The sequence below is a fragment of the Suricata suricatta genome, chromosome 5 (genome assembly GCF_006229205.1).
Source record: "Suricata suricatta isolate VVHF042 chromosome 5, meerkat_22Aug2017_6uvM2_HiC, whole genome shotgun sequence".
Lineage (NCBI taxonomy): Eukaryota > Metazoa > Chordata > Mammalia > Carnivora > Herpestidae > Suricata > Suricata suricatta.
The window spans coordinates 66,176,420-66,183,125 of record NC_043704.1 but is presented as its reverse complement, the minus strand read 5'-3'; the positions used below and the strand labels follow the sequence as shown (position 1 = coordinate 66,183,125).

The window sequence follows — 6,706 nt, the reverse complement described above, 5'->3', positions numbered from 1 at the left end:
GGAAGGTGGGTGCCTAATAAGGGCAGGGGAGCACTACGGGGGAGTACTTGGAGGGGGACCTGGGGGTCAGGTCTTACAAGGCAGTTGCAGATATTACAAAACAGTTGGAGAAGTTTATAATCCAGTTAGTGAGCACATAAAATGTTTTTTAAATTATTAGGTCTAGATAAATGTAGGTTAAGGGGGCCCACTATGATCAAGTATTTAAAGGCATACTTTTAAGTGGAAAACTTGAGAAGTGGCTCTTCCCCACCTCTAATCAGTAGAAGCCAGAGGAAACAGGAAATAAACAACTGCTAAGTTGGCATCTTAAGGTCACTGTGAGGCTGTTAAACACTAGAATGGGTCACAGAAGGATGGCTGTCATCATGGCTGTGACTCTCCTCTAGAGGTATTTATTGAGAGGACAGAGCCTTTGTGTTCTACAACACTGCAGATAACATCCAAGGCAGAGACAGAGGCAGGTTCTGGACGAGCTAGCTCCCCAAGTTCTCTTCTAATCTAGGAAAGAAAACAACTCGTATGGCATTAGAGGCCTTTGGCAGCTGCTAGAGACAGGGACAGATGAAAGGCCCACGGTCCCCACTGGCCCACCTCTCACCTACATGCTAGGGACCCTTCATTAAGCTGCCTCTGTGTCATTTGTTTCATGAACTTGTACTTAGATCTTTGCTTACAGAGATATGAGCCATCTTGGCAAATGTTTTTTTTAGAAAGCCTTTGCTCACAAAAATTCTGTCTGCAATATTTGGATTGGCCTGAAATATTTGGATTGGATACCAGGCCTCTCATTTTCTACACAAGTTGTTCCCAGCTTATCTCTGGGTCTCTTCCAGAAGGGCATGAATTATTTGGTGGTGATGTAACTTGAAACCCAGATTCTCCTTGGAAACCATTTTCATAGAGGTTGGCTGGGTGGTAAGGAATGGAAATAGGGACTGGAGCAGAGGAGAGTGAAGAGGCTACAAAAAAAAAAAAAATCCACATTTAACCAGATAGTATTTTCCATGCAGCTGAGGGAGCAAGAGGCCCTGCCTTCAGGAAACAAGGCCCCAGGGCCCACGGAGGCAGAAAGCTGTGCTGGGCCCCGGCTCGCCTGCTGTTCCAGGGCATAGTCCTGGGCAGGCTGTCCTCTGGACTTGGCTATGACACCTTTTACCTGTATGGTGCTTGATGGTTTAAAAAGTACTTCCACGCATTTGTCTCACAATTATGCTATGAGAGAGGAAGGGCACAAATTATTCTCCTCATTTTAGAGATTAAGAAGCTGAGGATCAGGGCAGTTAGACAATGTGCTATCACACACATAGAGCAATGGAAAGCTAGAACTTCAGCCCAGGTCTTCTAATTTGAGCTCAGTTACTCATCCTTGTGAGTGGTCCAGTGTGCCTCTGAAATCAGAGAACTCTGGCCCATCTCTCCAGAAAGATAAACTTGGATTTTTGGATGCTTAGGCTCAACATAGACTCCAGGTAAAATTCCCATACTCTCGGCCACCCTTATGAATTCTTGGGAATGTATGCATGCCCTGCTTCCCTGATCAGACTGCAAGCTGCTTGGAGGTTCAGGCCGTGTGTTTTCTTTTCCCTCCCACTCCCCGACAACTGTCACAGAGCCAAGCACTTAGCCAGGGCTGTTGCATTACCAGGAGGAGGCAAGGCAAAGTAAAGAAAGCAAAATAAGTAAGTGGGACAGATGTCCATTTCCACATTTGACCCCTTGTCCTACAAGAACTGGTATCCTTGTACACGTTCTGTCTAAGACAGTCATCTGCTGGCCACACTATTCCCCAAGTCCTAGAATACAGCAGTTTCCCATGGTGGCAGCAGTAATATCCTCCTCCTCAACATTATTTTCCAGCACAAGATGGGTTCAGAAACATGAAGAAATATGACCTCAGTGATCTTACACCCCAGGATCCTGATGGAAGTAAAGAAGATAGACCAGCTGTCTTAGCCGGGGAGTAGCGGTGAGTCCACTGGAGGGGTTGTAATGAGCTTAAATTGAGAGGGAGGGGTGGTACTGAAGCAGGAGCAGCCAGAGCATCCAATGAACACTGTTGAGGACATCTGGGTGACTGGGAGGAGAGAGTGCCTTCCAGCAGTGGGAGGGGTAAGTGTGTCTGGGAATGCCTCAGTAAGGCAGAGCCCAAGGCCAGTGACAGTTGTCTGACCACCGTGTACCCTTGGCACCTAGCCTCAGTGCAGTCTTGCTTCATCTCCCTAAAACTTTACCCTCATCAGCAATTGTGACTCCAGTTCTTTCACCAGAGCTACAAGGAGGAAACACTCACTGGTAATCCAGAGTCAAGGACAATTGACTAGATAAACAGAGATGGCCCCAGTTTAAGACCTTTGCCCCATTATTACCCTGCCATCTATTTGTTACCCTGCATCTCTAGTCCTTACTTTCCCAGATTTGATGGAGAAAAGGAAAAGGATTCCAAGACTGTTGTAAGCGGAGCCACTCCCAATAAATGAGACCATCCCATACCCTAGGGATGGACTCAGTTGAGCTTCACTGGTCAGAAGAAGAATCTGAATTTCAGACAAAGGAGGTGTCTTTCTTACCTTATAGATAACAATGACTTTACTATGAGAACAATTCTCTGGTGATACAATATTACAGAAAACCAGGACCCTAGAGATTATTACATAGTGATCCAACACCCTCATTGACAGATGAGGGGACTTAGGAGAATGACAATCAGTGTCCAAGCCAACCAGGAAGTTAGTGAAAGAATCTGCACTAGAACCCAGAAGTCCTGACCCAACACCACACTAGCCCTTCTCCTATCTTACCTGCTCTGGCCCTTTTAGATGCCAAAGATTTCCACTCAGGGAGGGGCAACTGTGAGCAACCAAGGAGGGAAGGTCTGAATTTGCAAACCTTCTTTGTGGAAACTACTGCTCTTTAGGAGATGTTTTTATGTTGCAGCCTGCCCTGGGGACTCTGCCGTTGCCTCCCTGCATCCTACAGGGAGAGAAAGAACTGAAATTTCTATTCTAAAAGCCCTTCTGACTGCCAGGCCTGCCCCCTCTGGCCAAACACAGTACCTGATCTCTTCCTAGTGGATCTCCACCCATCAGACAGTCCTGGAGCAAAGGGGCTGATACCCTGTCAGGTATAAGGGGGAAGCGGAACGTCTTGCACAGACATAAATGCCCTACAAGTGAATGACTAAGGTTCTGACTCTTCTACACGGCCTCCAGTTCACCACTTCCAAAAGCATCCAGCAAACTTGCATTCAATGTGTGGATCAGATTAAGTCAAATAACCAGATATTTATTGAGGTATTATTGGAAAGGCAATGTACAGGTGCTGGGCTCTATACAAAGACATGCCCAAGTCCCTGACTTGAAAGGACTCAAACCCTAACTGGGGCAGACCAGGTGATATTTCATTTTAAGTTAATATCACGAGGTAGCAATACAAGAAGTGCCATGAGGCAACAAGTGACCATTTGCAAAATTACTGGAATAGATACTCTGTGCATTGGTACACAGGAAAAAACACTGTGAATTGAACAGTCCAGGGAAGCTTTTAGAAAAGGAAAAACCTCATCAGGACTTTGAAGGATGGATAGAATACAGAGGAGTGGGGAGAAGCTTTGAAAGAGCATTATAGAAATTGGTAACTGACAGATGATACAAAAGTAGGAAAACGCCAAGTGTGTTGAGGGCAGTGAGTAGTGATAATTGCAATAGTAGATGATGCTTATCATATATCAGACACTGTTCTCAGCAGCTAATATTTATTAATTCTCCTGATTCTCACACAGTTCAAATCATTACTATTATTATCAAATTTTAACAGTCGAAGACACTGAGGGATAGAGAGGCCTAAGTAACTTACCTGAGGACACAGCTTGTATGTGACTGAACTGGAATTTGAACCCAGAGGCTACACACATTCAGCCACTGCTTCTCTCACTGTGGCTAGAAGGGTTCGTTTCTTGGAAAGGTATGTTGGTGGCAGATCACAGAGGATCTGGAATACTGCGTTACAAACTTGAACTTGATTTTGTGGTCAGTAGGAGAAACATTAAATGTTTCTGAGCAGGCGGGCGCCTGGGTGGCTCAGTCTGTTAAGCATCTGACTCTTAATTTCAGCTCAGGTCATGACCTCACAGTTCAATTCATAAGATCAATCCCTACTGTCAGTACAGAGCCTGCTTGGGATTCTCTCTGTTTCGCTCTCTCTATGTCTCTCTCTCTCTCTCTCTCTCTCTGTCTCCCTTCCCCCCTCCTCTCTCTCTCTCTCTCAAAATAAATAAATTAACATTTAAAAAAACACAAAAGTTTCTGAGCAGGGAAGTGGATCTCTGTTTAGGATTTTAAACTGAGACACACACAGGAAGGAAATCCTAAGGATAAAGACTATATTAGCACATAGGTACAGATACCCTCCTTTTCGTAGAGGGCCTTGTGCAGAGTTACTTCCAGTGGCCTCTCGGATCTTAAACTACCAGGGGATCAAATCCTTGGTTGGTGACATGAAGGGAACAATCAAAATGTAAAGAGCCCCGAAATCTACCCAGGTACATGCTCAATAGCCAGGGGCTAAGATGGGCTTAGAGGATGGTGTTTACAGGGAGATCGGAAACATCAGATCAGGAGAGAGTGGGGAAGAGTGGAGGGAAGAAGATGTCAGACAGCAAGTGAGAGGTCAGCAAAATGAGTTGGGACCTTGGGTGTGTAGTTCAATGATATCTTAAGCATGATTGAATCAACGTTTCTGGACAAGGCAGAAACATTGTCAGCTATCTCCTTGATTGTTTTGTAATAGCAGATAATCTCTTTAGTCCCTTGCCTCTTTTTACAAGCTAAAATGGAAAATCTTTTCTCGTGCACAGAATGCTTTTATTTCTCTCTGTGTTCTTTAAGACTCAATTTTGCTAATACATTCTATCAAGCACTATAAAGCTGAGCTTGTTCTCATGACCATCCGCTCTAATGAACGTGGGAGAGATGAAGCAATAAGAACTTTGAAAGGGTAGTGATTGAAATAAGAGCATCTTTTTATGTTTTCTAGGAACTGTATGCACAAAGAAGTCTGCGCAAGCCAATAGAGTAAAAGCATTGGATAATTTGATTTTTGAGCAGAGATTAGATAATTGTCTTGGAAGAGACTTTGGGAATGGTCACGGGAGCTGACGCATCATCCTGCTGAGATGGTCTTCAGGGAATATTAGGTTTATGTGAGTGTTGTTTGGCTCCTGAGTCACAAAGCATGAATTGTAGGGCTGGCCTTGGTCCAGGCTCCAGGGAAAATTATGTACTTACCCTTATCAATTGTGGTATTCAGTGTAACAATTGCCTTGATTTCTGGCCACGCCTTCATGACCCCACTTTTGGAAATGGACTCCAGAGCTGAGTTCCAAGCAGCTGTTCTATGTCCACCCACAGGAAGCCAACAAGTAAATGATGTGGGGGTGGGTGAAATGGTTTCTGAATGTCAAAATCTTGTTCTCTTGAACATGTATTTTTGTTTGAAGAAAGAGTTGGTTAGTTTGTGTTTAAGTGAGGGCAAAAACACTCTAATGTAAGAAAATCAAATGTTGTATAGATATCCCCTCTCCAATCACATGTGTGGTACTGATAAACTATGGCTGTTGGTCTTTCCTTCCTTTGCTGTCTTTTCACCTTCTCAGCTGTTATTGTTTGAGAAGACTTGAGCCCAGGCCTAATGCTGAGTCATTTCTAGCTGGAGCTATGCATAAGGGATTTGGAAATAAGTCACATACTCAGACCCAAATGCTAGGAACCAAGTTACTACATCCAGGCTCCCTTGTTGATCACAAATTCTTCCCTTTCAGCCGGGTCTAGGATAACTGCTGCCCAGAACTAACCTGGGTACATGTGTGGCCCCACAGCCAAAGTTCTTTCTACGTTGGCCCTTCCCTGTATGTTGGCCCAAATCCCAGAGGTGAACTATTACCCTGGTCTCCTCTCCTAAGTTCTTACTTCTTTCCTGCCTAGTACTCTGCTTCTCCTTCTACAACTAGATTTCATCCATCCTTGTCCCTTTCCCCCGTGAGCTGGGGTTTTCTGATGCCAGGTCATGAAATGATTATGCCTTCAGACGGGGCACATTTGTCTGATTGGACCCTTATGTTGATTCCTGTTGATTTAATTCAATGTCTCAACAGGAGTGGAACCACCTCTGAGGGACGTATTGGAAACTCAAGGGGGCATTTTTGATTGCCACAATTATTGGGAGGGGCACTAGTGGCATTGAGTGAGAGGCAACCAAGGATGCTATTATGCAATTGTGTGCAGCACAGACACCTTAACCAAGAAAAGTCATGTGTCCCATTAGAACCTTCAAAAGTCACACTGGACATATGTGTGCAAAAACCTGTTAATACCTGTCTGGATATGGAACTCAGTCCCGTTTTATTTGAAAATACAAGTCACTTTGCATAGTTTTAATATCCATGGAATTTTCCATACATGTCCTCTAAGCTTTTTTATTTTTTTTAGCTTTCAATTAAGAATTTTATTTATTTTTTTTGAAGATTGACATTTTTATTAAAGATATTTCCCCTTTTTTTTCCTTGCAGCTAATTTCAGGTCCTCTTATATTCTCACAAAACCTCTAAATTATTTTTGCCTATTTACTATAATTACAAATGTCCATTAGGCTATTTTAATAAATTATTATTTTTTTCCCCAAAATAAACTTAGATTGTATTGCAGTTTCA

The 6,706-nt window shown here is 43.6% G+C and overlaps 1 pseudogene; it reads left to right on the top strand.

Annotated features, from left to right (window-relative positions):
• The first annotated feature begins 1,695 nt into the window (after positions 1 to 1,695).
• The window catches only part of LOC115291162, a 6,667-nt pseudogene continuing 1,656 nt past the window's right edge, over positions 1,696 to 6,706 (top strand).